The 12137-nt window shown below is 46.0% G+C and overlaps 1 long non-coding RNA gene across 1 annotated transcript in view; it reads right to left on the reverse strand.

Annotated features, from left to right (window-relative positions):
- Nucleotides 1-2109: 2109 nt before the first annotated feature.
- LOC147914600 (uncharacterized) overlaps nt 2110-12137 on the reverse strand; it is a 44389-nt gene continuing 34361 nt past the window's right edge. Inside the window, exon 2 of the long non-coding RNA XR_015555093.1 lies at nt 2110-2259. This is a non-coding gene — a long non-coding RNA (uncharacterized LOC147914600). The remainder of the gene's footprint in view (nt 2260-12137) is intronic.

The following is a 12137-nucleotide window of genomic DNA, read 5'->3' on the forward strand; positions in this document are numbered from 1 at the left end:
ATTACACAGTTAACAAGAGGCAGGGCCAGCACTGAAGCCCAGCCTTCAAAGCCCACTTTTCTGTGTCCCTGCTGTAAGCACTGGGTTCATTGGATTTGACAACAATCTCCCCGGCGTCTGGTTTCCAGTGGGGAAGAGCAGAGGCAAGTGAATGGAGCCAGAAACAAAAGCAGCAGCAAGAACACGGCAGCGAGGGTGGGCCGGCTCCGCTGAGCCTGCGCTGGGCTTCTTGGAGGAGCTCCAGAAAGCCTGGCCTATTTTCCCAAAGGAGAGTTCACTTTCATGTTCTTTAGTCCATTTGTGCCTTTCTGGTGGGCCACTGATCAAAAGGGCAGCATAGGTCCCACCCAGGAGGGCAGCGTTGGCCTTTCTCCTGGACTTTGTGTGTGGGGAGGGGGTATCCCATCACACCCTGGATACAATGGGGTCCCTGGGGCTCCTACGAAATGGCACAGAGTCTTTGACAGAGGCAGACCTCCAGCATGACCAGCCCCACCCAGACCTTCTTCTTGGGTTTCTAAAGGACTCTTCATTCCTTTTCTCTGAAAAGAAGAAGAAAGTATCTTTAACTGCACTCATATCCGTGTCTACACTCTGGGAGCTCTGTGTCCTCAACGGATCCCTGCACCAGACCTGGAGAGTTGGCCTTTAGAAAGGGAGACCCTGCGTGGGATGCAGGACAAATGGGGGGGTGACAGCCCTGCATCTCGGCATGTGGCCCCTGGGAGACTTCAGTGGGCCCTGCGATGAGCCCTTCTTTTCTTATTCCACAAACATTTACTTGGGAGCTACTAAGTGCTAGAGAGGGATGGGACATGGTCCCCACAGCCTTCAGGTGGCTGGATCCAGAGGTGAAGCTTTGAGAATCTGGGCCTGCACCGTATGTCCCGGCAGCCGCTGCAGCCGGGGCAGCCGTCGGGAGAGAGCTGGTGAACTTCATTCTGCCACAGAGCCTTTCCCTGCCCCTGCAACGACCCCAACGCTGGTGGACGCCCCCACATAAGTAAACAACGGAGTTTCTCCGAAGTGTCGACAGAGCTTAAAGTCAGATCCGGGTTGAGCCAGAGGGGATTATGAAGTTTATTATTTTTAGATAAGGAAGTGTGAAACCTGATGCAGCACCAAAATAATTGTCACTACTATAAGGTAATAATAATTACTTTGTGCAGGAAGGGAGAGAGGCAAGAGATGAGTTTCTTCCTAAACATAAAGATGAATGTTTCTTTATAGTTTGTAGCCTCACTTTCTTGACAGGTCCCTTAAAGGAAAATTGTGTAAAATCTGACTTTAAGTTCCAATTTTTCTGCATCTCCAAAAATTTATATTTCCCCTGAACATGAATATTAATATATACATCATAGATCAATTCTCTCTTAAGAAGGACTATTTTTTTCCTGAGTTTATGCACTCTGCAGTTAGTTAGGTGTTATAATGACTTTCTTTTTTGAAAGGATGAATAGCTGCTCTTTTTTAACATCCTTGTGTAATAAAATAACAAGTTGACAATCATAGTTAGTCCCCCATATTTGTTTTTAAATTTTTATTATTCTAATGTTTTGAAATGGCAGAGCAAATACGTAACTTCCTCCAGCTCCTGTAGGAAATCACCACCAACACCCTCCAAAAAAATCAAGAAACAGAAATGCAACCCCATCTGTGATGAAACTAGACAGTATCTGTGATTCCAGCTGATTCCAACTGCAGTACCTGGAGAAAGGCTGCCAAATGCACTGATTCAAACAGGGGTGCAGGGAGATGCTCAGAGAGATGGTGGGCCCCAGAATCAGCAGAGCCAGGTTTGGCCCCTACAGAAAGCTGAGGGGGAAAAAAAGAAGAGGAAGTTGAGAATGTGATGGTGAGAGAGGATTCACTCAGACTCCCCGTATTTGCAGGAAGCAGTCTGTTGGTGAGCCAGCATGGAAGCAAGAGTTTTCACATCTCATTATGAGCATCCCTGCAGCTGCTGCTATCTGTTGGCTGTGGAGGAACAAAGGCTAACCTACTCACTCACTTAAATAACCTTGAGTCATAAGAAACTGCACTGTGATCCCTGCTGGATGTGTGTCAGCCATCAGTTGCTGGGTAACAAACAACCCCCAACACAGTAGCTTGAAAGAACGACTATTTTATTTGCTAATGATCCTGGGGTCAGCAGTTCCTCCGGGGTCTTGCATGGGGTCACCCATGAGGCAGAAGTCTTCCTGTGGTTTGACTGGGGCTGGTCCAAAATGGCCTCTCTCGTGTGTCTGGCAGCTAGAGCTGGAAAAAGAAATTCGGCTTGCCTCAAACTTTCTCCATAACAGCTCGCAATACTAGAAGTCAATAGAGCAATGCTTTCCAAGTTTCAAGAGAAAAAAACTGACCTTAAAATAAGGCTACAGAAAAATGCTTTTAAATGTGCAAGAATTCAGGGAATATAGCTTCTACATGCTTTCTTTGACTTAAACACTAAAAGGTGAAGTCTAGCCAACTGTCATGGGCTGAATTGTGCTCCCCCACCCAACTGTTCATCTGGTGAAGTCCTAATTCCTAGTGCCTCAGAGTGTGACTGTATTTAGGGTTGTTAAAGAGATAATTAAGTTAAAATGAGATCATTAGGGTGGGCCCTAATTCAATATGACTGGTGTTCTTATAAGAAGAGGAAATTTGGACACAGACGTGCACAGAGAGAGGACCCTGTGAAGACACGGGGAGAAAACGGCCATCTACAAGCCAAGGAGAGAGGCCTCAGAAGAAACCAACCCTGCACACACCTTGATGTTGGACTTGTAGCCTCCAGGACTGTGAGAAAATAAATTCCTGTTGTTTAAGCCACCCAGTCTGTGGTCCTTTGTTATGGCAGCCCCAGCAAACTAATATACCAACCAAGAGAAAGTACTGAAATTAATGGAAAAAGAAATGGGACAAGCATTGAACCATTTCACCATAGGGCTATGTCTAAACAAATATTGTTATACATTGGTAGAACATTTGTAAGTATATAAATCCAGCTTTAAGAGGCCTGAATTCTAGTTGTGCCCAGGCCTCTGAGTAACTGTTCCATTGGGTGGGCCAGTTGGGTTCTCGGGACCACAATTCGCTGCATGGTAAAGTTAATTTCAAAGTGGGCTCCAGAGAGTCCTAGGCATTCGGAGAAAGAGCCCCAGGGACTACCAAGAGGATGAGAAGGCAAGTTTGTGAGGCCTAGACTCTTCTCCAGTTCATGGGCAGCCCCATGGGCTTCTCAATAAGATTTCATTAGCCAGGAGTTTGCTGTGGCTAAAGAAGGCCTGAACACCAGTGAAGTAGATCATTTCTATTTCCTTCCAAGTCAAAAACCTATTAGCATTTTAAGCTTGTTTCATCACACTAGCCTTAAGAAAATGTAAGGACATGTTTCAGTTTGGCTGAAAGTGGGGAGTGTTACCACCCATGCTCCCAACCAAGACCCGCCATGGAGGCAGCAAGCCAACGTTGGCTCCTTCTCTCTCAGGCCAGGCGTGCCATGGGACATGGATGCCACTGCTGAGGATGGACAGGTGACCAAAGAAGCTGAGTAGGGAATGAACCCTGGGAGCTGGCTGCTGGGTTCTGGGGTGGCCTCAGCGGAAGAGTTCAGAGTGACTTCCAGCCCTGATGGACAAGAACAGGCTCCATTGGAGGCATCTGTGCCAAAGCAAATCTTTGTCATTGTCACTCTTCTCACTCCTCCTCAGCTAATGGCTTGGTTTTCACAACCAGATCTCAGTGAGGCCAGGGATTTTCCTTAATAAGTAGACAAACAGCAAATAGCTTCTAAAAGGCTGACCTAGAATTTTTCCTCAAACTATCCTTAAAGAGCCTCATGGAAGACAGCATCTCCCACATAAGATGTACCACTACATGTTTCCCTTTTCAGGGGTAGAAGTGTTTTCTGCCTTGTCAGGACCTCTGGAAGGTTTGTATTGGAGTTTGGGAACATTTTCAAGTAGTGTGGTGTGCAGGGGGGAAGGAGGGATGGATAACCAGATAGCATGAGCGAGGATTGTCTGAGGAGAGACTGACAGAATTTTCCTCTGGGACTCAAGTTCTGGATTCAGCAGTTGTTTCCTTTCCAGGAAATTTCAGACAAGTTCATAGACCACCATGAGCTTGCAAACAAACTGTTACTAAAGAGGCTTCCAGCTGGGCTGGAGCAGGAAAGGAGAAACTCTGAGGCCATTCACCAAACAGAAACACAAAAACAAGTGGTGCTCAGAAGACAGGGAGGCTGAACATTAACCTGTTTGCTGGGGAGCCCGGAGGCCACAGGAAACGGTCGGTGTCCAGCAAAGACTTCAGAGGCAGGAGAATATGAGGCTCTGGAAGCCAGCCAGCGTGACCCAGCTCTATTGTACTGGGTTTCTAACGACTCCTCTGAGACCCAGAGCTGGACACGAATTAGCAGAGCAGTCGGTTGCCTGACTGAGTCCCCAGAGCGCAACTTGGATGTACTTTCCATATGATTTAAGAGCCTCCATGCCTCTGAAAGGGAACGCAGTGCAGCTGGCCCATAAAACTGCCATAGTTTGGGGTCTGGAAAATCTTCTTCAGAGAAAGTCAGGACAGCCCTGGGTCATGACCGGGACCAGAGCTCAGGCTGGCCGGGAAGCAGCTGTCACCAGCGTGGCGGGGTCAGCGAGCAAGATACCTAATCAATGCTGTGGGCTTCCAGATGGGCGGGAGAGTGCACCTTGGTCCACACAGAGGTCATTTCTATTTCCTGGGCGGCCTGAGACCTAGCAGTACTCAGAGGAGGCAATTCCTGGGATAAAAGATAAACTGAGTCATACCAAAAACTGTAAGAGTTTGTTTGTGTGAAAGTCAATTCTAGTGGGGCAGTGCCAAACCAGAAGTGGTTAGGAGTGCTCCACCAACAGGATCCCAGGCAAAGACTTATATAGAGGAAGTGCCCAAGCAAAGAAAGGTCATTATTTGATTGGCTTCAGCTTAAAGCCCAGCTGGCTGTTGGTGATTGGTTATCCTTAGTGTTTGACTTCCTAACTTTAAGGCATTTACAGGCTTAGATTTCGGTTTGCTTACGTAGGCTGCCATGGCGTTAGAGCCACCTCAGTCTAGTGATCTCCTTGTTTAAATAATTTAGCAACTGAGTTTGTTAGCTGGAAAATAAGAGGAGGACAATTCTGGGGGACAGTCCATGCAGGTCCCACACTTTGTCTTGGAGGATTCAGTTCTAACAGACCCCAGAAACCTATGCTGTGACATTGTGCTAGTTTTGGTGGCCATGTTATTCTGCTCCTCCCCTCCCCCATTCAGGACATCACTTGGTTATTCATTTATGTATTCATTCATTGAACAAATATTTAATACTCCCTAGGTGAAAAACAACGGCAATGAGAACAACAATGATGACGTGCTCTGGCACTGTGCTAGCCACTGCAGTGTAAGAACAGCTATGGTCTCCATCTGCATAGAGCATACAGTATGGTGGAGGAAACATACGTCCTTTCTTTTATTTATTTAACACTCAAATAGTCCCTGCTATGCACAGCACACTGTTCTAAGCACCTCACAAATATTAACGCTTTTAATCCTCCTCACCATCCCATGAGGTAGGTAATATTTGTAGGGAAGCAGAATTTGCCACTCCAAAATGTGTCTCTTTGGCTTGATTTTTTTTTTTTTCTTTGCTTGAGGAAGATTGTCCCTGAGCTAACAGCTGTGCCAGTCTTCCTCTATTTTGTATGTGGGTCGCTGCCACAGTGTGGCTTGATGACTGGTGTGTAGGTCTGTGCCTGGGATCTGAACCTATGAACCCCGGAACGCCGAAGTGGAGTGTGTGAACTTAACCACTATGCCACTGGGCTGGCCCCTGGCTTGATTATTTTTAAGAAAAAAAGACTCAGGAAGAAACTTTGACTTCCCCACTAACTGTCTAAAAGAATTTTAGATAGAAGGTCTGTTCTGGGAAGGAGCTATCACCATAGATAACTATAGTATAGTATGAACTAGGTGTGGTAGATGGGGAGGAACCGAGCAAGGCCCATTTGATCAAAGTCCTCCCCATGTCTCCCTGTCTTTGCAAGGCCTGGCAAACATTTGTTTATCAAACATTTGCTTTTCCATCTCCATGTGAATTGCCTGCCTCCCCTTTGAAGTCCCAAACCACTACCCCCAACAACCTTCTTTGTCTTTAGCTGAAGATGGTATTTAAGGTGGTGGCTTCAGCCGTTTTGGTGAGTTACTCAGTTTTCCTGGGTTTCTCCCATGGATACATGTTATTAAACTTGTTTGATTTTCTTCTGTTATTCTATCGCATGGGAATTTAATTCTTAGACCAGCCAGAAGAACCTAGAAGGGTAGAGGAAAATTTCTTCCACTCCTACATATTAATATCCCCATTTGACAGATGAGGAAACAGAGGCACCAAGACATTAAAATAACCTGCCCAGGACCACACAGCTAGGAAGGGCTTAAATGCAGATGCTCTGGCTCTAGAACCCATGCCCTTTGATGTTACACCAGGCTGCCTCTTAAACAGATAAATGCAAATTCATAGACTATACTGGAATGAAGAGTGTGCTCGGTGCTCAGAAGGAACAGCAGGGGGATTTTTCACTTTGTTTGGAAATCAGAGTGGACTTCTCTGAAGAGGTGGCAGAAAGGAGGAAGTCTGTTCCAAGCAAGGAAAATTGCAAAAGCAAAGGCCCTCAGGTGAGGAGTCTTGGTGAACTCACGGACCTTGGAAGGAGGTTGATGCTGTCAGAGGGAGGTGGCGAGCAGCAGAGGAGATGGTAGGGAGAGACGAGGTTGGGGCGTAGGCAGAGTCATGCCATATGCAGTTTCGTTTGGTAGATCTCAAGGTAAAGTAGGGAAAAAAAGGTCTGTCTTTAAGAAAACAGGCATATAAAATAGAGTGCTCAGGCAGGGCAGTTGCATGTTTTCATTTCGAAAAGGGCCCCATTGCACATTTCACATATGTTTGATCCTCATTACCCCCCTAGAAGGAAACAGATCAGATAAAATTGACGCCTTGTGACACCACTCCACCCCACACCTCCCTAATATCCATTCCCTCTCCTTTGTTTCTGCTAGCAGAGCCTCAGTTCTGTTCTGGGAAGCCATGTGTCCAGCCCCACGCAAACACCCCCTGTCCTAGCCTACCCCGTGGCCAGGGATGGCTGTGTACACTGTCCTGGCCAATGAGACATCGGTGGAAATCTGTTGGGGGTTCTGGGAAGCCTTTTGCTTTTCCCGAGAAGAGCCTTGAACTTGGGGCCATTACCTCTTTCTCTTCCTCTCTACCTTGAAAGGGGCAGGATCTATGGCTACAAGAGCCATCATACAACTGTGATGCCACAAGCATAGGAGAAAAGCCAAGAGACTCTGAGAAGCTGGCCTTGAACCAGTGCCAGCGGCCACCCACAGATGGACTTGTTATGGAGGTAGAGGGATAAGCTCTCACTCGTTTCAGCCATTTCTGTTACTGAGAGTTCTATCACTTGTATTCTCTTTCTAAATAATATACCTATTACACTCTAAGCAAACTAAGGATGAGGAAATATTGACTTGAGCACCAGAGAGGAGATTTAAACCCAGATTCACCTGACTCTGCATCCAATGCTCCTTCCTCTATACTATGAAAGAATTCTTATTTTGCCTTTAGGAATTTCTAAGTGCATTTAACCTTTCTTGGCATTACACTTGCCAACCCCCAATTCTACACCACCCAGAGCCCCTTCTAGGCAGCCACGATTTGAGTCAGGTGACCCTACCCTCTTCTAGTTACCAGAGTATGTCCCTGACCCAATAGTGTCAATGCACAGATTAGCCAAAAGCTGTGTCATGGTCTGCTCCAGAAACGATGAGTTGGCCAGATAAGAATCTCTGTTGTAGGGATTTGAGCTAGGTGTTTCTGGGAGATTGAGAAAGGAAACGGCGGAGCTGAACAGGACAGCGAGAACAGCTGGAAGGATCTCATGTGAGCTACTGTTATGAGGAAGCAGAAACTATAAGAAAGCAGAAGTGACAACGCAGAAAAAGTCCATATAAAGTACAGAAGATAGTCCATGTGTGTGGTGACCAAGATGCCGTGGTGGGCCAAGAGCAGGGCAGTGGGGGCATCCAGCCCAGCTGCAGGCATTCCCTGGGGAGAGCTGAAACGTGATCATGAAACCCACTCCTATTTGATCTGCTTTTATTATCACCATGCCTTGGCAAATCTAAATAACAATAACATCAGTAAAAAAATCTTTTGTTGGTCTAAGTGCCAAACCATTGCTGTGGTTATTGTTGAGTTTTAATAATATATATGTAAACTTCAAATTAGCATGCTTTTCATAACTTATCCTTTAAGAAACATTGTATTCTACAAGGAAGTTAATTCAGAGAACTTCCATTAGTAGTCAGTCCCAACATGTATGGATTCAGCTACCCATACTCATTTCAAGGGTAAATTTTTCACAGTTTAGAACTGTGGAAGCTCTCTCAGTGCATAGCTTATTTTTCCAAAACCCTGGAGTATGACATATGCCAGCATTTAAATAGTAAGTTCAAAATAGATGATGACAGCCCAACATTTGTAAAGAAGAAGAAACACTACCTGAGTTAGTTCACTTCTGTCATTGCACATGTCCATTTGGAGATTTTAATTGGTGTTTAAAATCTGAAACCATGAAGTATAATATTTTTATTTGGTAGGTGCAAAATTAAATTCATCCGTGTAATATTTTTCTGAATTTGTATAATATCTTTACACTGAAATGTGTTCTTTCTAAATTGCGAATTGTTTTAAAACTAAAGAATGAATCAAGAATAAAATAATTATTTGAGATGATTATTGAAAATAAGTTTGTCGCGTAGGAGAGGGTAGTGTTATACACGATCTGATCTGTGTGTCAGATATCCCAGGTGCGCTGTGAGCTGGATTTCCTCCGCTCACCCCCCAGTTCCACTTTCCAGCCTTCTTCAACCTGGCCTATGGCCAAGGAGGTTGTCCTGTGAGGACCACATTAACAGCAACCTCACTCTTGGCTTCCTGTTGGGTTTGGCCCATGGGGAGCTGTCAGAGGAAGTTAGGAAATCAGAAGGAGAGAGGAGAATGATGTTGAGTGATTTGTTCCACCGTCTGCCTCCCTACTGGGTCACCCAGTTGACTGCACCCCTCTGCAGAAGGTCACGGCTCCATTAGGTGACTATCTTCCCATAGCTACCCTCTCTGGTTCCTGTAATTGTGCCCATTCCTTTTCCTCTCATGCCTAGACTATCAGTCAGGATCCGAGAAAAATGGTGGCACCCTCAAATTAGGACCATGTAAGGAGAGTCTAACAAAGAAACTTTACAAAGATGGAAACAAGCTGTTGGGAACCCACTAAGGATAGAACGGTACTCTGGAACTGAAACCAGCAAGGCTATGTTGGCACTCCATGGCCTGAAGGGACAAGGAGAGGGAGCTCCAAGGAAGGACACGGCAAACTCATAGCCAGGAAGTCGGATGAATAAATGCTTCACTCTTCCTCTCCTCCTTTCTTTTCATCTTTTTTTTTTTTTTTTTTTTTTGGTGAGGAAGATTAGCCCTGAGCTAACATCTATTGCCAATCCTCCTCTTTTTTGTTGAGGAAGATTGACCCTGAACTAATAACTGTACCCATCTTCCTCTATTTTATGTGGGACGCCTGCTACAGCCTGGCTTGATAAGCAGTGCGTATGTCCGCACCCAGGATCCGAACCTGTGAACCCCGGGTGGCCGAAGTGGAGCGCATGAACTCAACCACTATGCCACTGGGCCGGCCCCTTCTTCTTATCTTTTATGGGTGCTCACAACCAGAAGCTAGAAAGCCAGGCAGCCTGTTGTGCGTCACTGGGACACTGAGCAAGTGAAGAAGGGTGGAGAGTAGATCTGAAAGGGCACAGGGAAAGGGCACAGGGTGGTAATGGCTGCTCACTGTCCCTAATCCTGGGACACTTCACAGTGCCAGTTATTGAGTTATTGCTTCTCAGCTTCAACCCCACTCTGCTGTTCTCTGCTCTGTAATGCTGGGGCTGAGGCTGGGGCTGGGGCTCCTGCTTTGCCAACTGGTCCCCTCTTATGTTCTGCCCATAGGAGCTCTGGAGGAAAACCGGGAGTCTGGGAAGGAAGAAGAGACTTCCTTCCTGTTTGCTTCGTGTGGGTTTCCTGTCTGCCTTCCGTTCCTGCCAGCATCACCCAGCCTTGATCTTCACCCCTGCAAAGACAGTTCGTTCCAGTAGCAGCAGTAGACTCCGGCTGGCAGTTTTTCTAACACTGACAAAACTAGCTTCATTGTGCCCCTTGGAGACACCAACACTAGCGGGCCAGCACCCCCTCCTCAGAGGTCTAAGTCCCAGCCCTGTGGGAGCTGTTAAGAAACAAAATTCAACCAAGTAAATTTGAAGATCTAATTGGCTTTATTAGGCGGTTCATGAACTGGGCAGCATCCCATCTAGCAACTAGAAAGGCACTCCAAGGGCTTGTACGAAGTGAAGGTTTTTATAGGCAGAAAGAGAGTGGGGCAAGAAGGTATTAGCAAATGAAAAGAAAGGATTGTTTCAGACCAGGACATCTCCCTTTGGGGAGAAAGGAAGGCTGGGGCTTTATCAAGCAGGTTACCTCACAAATGCTAGTCAGGAAATCTCAGATTAACAGTTTCATGGTCACCTTCCTGGGAGGGGCTGAAACTGTAATTAAGTCCTGGTTTTGCTGTTGTGGGGCAAAATGATTCCATTTTGAGCCTGTTATTTCTTTTTTTTTTTAACAGAGCCTTCCTCCAAGTTTAGAGATGGCAACAGCAGCTGAGTGGCAGCTCCTTCTCAGATGTTGGAGCTTCTGCCCAGTGGGAGACCTCGTAAGTTTTAATAATTTCAACTTCTTTCCTTTGTTTCCCTAGCCCTATGGGAAATGGAGTCTTCCTGCAGTTGTCATTGCCATGATTACTTTTTGCTCTCTTTGGCACAGGTGAATGGAGAATGGGTCCCTGAATCACCATATGGAGGAAAGCTACCACCAACCAAGAACACATTCACCAGGCTGTTATTTGAGCAAGAAAGATACTCCAATTGTATAAAGCCACTAAAATATGGAGAGTATTTCTTACAGCAACTAACTATACCTAACTATTATGACCAAAGAGCTTTTTATAACACGTTTCCAGACTCCATCCAAAATCTACAAGATCAGAATTTTTTAGCATCTGATAATCTATAATCTTAAAATACTATTCAGCCTGGTTGAGAACCAAAGCTTAAGTCACCCTAAGGAGATAGATTTATATTAGCATCCACCAGTAGCAACTATCCAAAGCATAAGTGTGATACCTAGAAAGAGTTAATCCATATCCCCAGAATTAATCTTGTATTTCTTTTATTATTTTTTTTATTTATTTATTCTTTTTTGTGAGGAACATCAGCCCTGAGCTAACATCCGTGCTAATCTTCCTCTTTTTGCTGAGGAAGACTGGCTCTGAGCTAACATCTATTGCCAATCCTCCTCCTTTTTTTCCCCCCAAAGCCCCAGTAGATAGTTGTATGTCATAGTTGCACATCCTGCTAGTTGCTGTATGTGGGATGCGGCCTCAGCATGGCGGGAGAAGCAGTGCGTCGGTGCACACCTGGGATCCGAACCCGGGCTACCAGTAGCAGAGCGCGCGCACTTAACCGCTAAGCCACGGGGCCGGCCCTAATCTTGTATTTCTAAACTGCACTTTATAATAGAAATATCGCTAACAGACTCAGTTCAGAGGAGATCAGCGTGAAGCGAGCTGTGGAAGTCTTTGCCATTCCCAGAGGGAAAGGGCTTTCAGATATCCTGATTGCCTGCCAGCACTGGCTGCCCCTGAAAACCAGTGCTTTTGACAAGTATGTGGCAGATACTACGCAGATTTACACAATGAGGGACAATCACTGGGGCTCTTTGACCCAGAGAACCCAGGAACTCCCGGCACCAGATGGTCTGACACAGATTTTCATGCTCTCCTGGATTCACACGCTTGCTTTAGCTCTTATGGCTGTTTTCAGGTGACAATGATAATTAAGGCATGTCCTTGGTGACAGGCGTCTTCTCCCTGGGGCCTCCCACAGGCTTTGGTTCCCAGGCCAATTGGCAAGATTTTCTGAACGCAAGAGACAGCCTGGAAGAGAGAGTGAAGGAAAAGGCAGGGCCTGGC

The sequence above is a fragment of the Ceratotherium simum genome, chromosome 18 (assembly GCF_057802395.1).
Source record: "Ceratotherium simum simum isolate JZ-2026a chromosome 18, ASM5780239v1, whole genome shotgun sequence".
Lineage (NCBI taxonomy): Eukaryota > Metazoa > Chordata > Mammalia > Perissodactyla > Rhinocerotidae > Ceratotherium > Ceratotherium simum.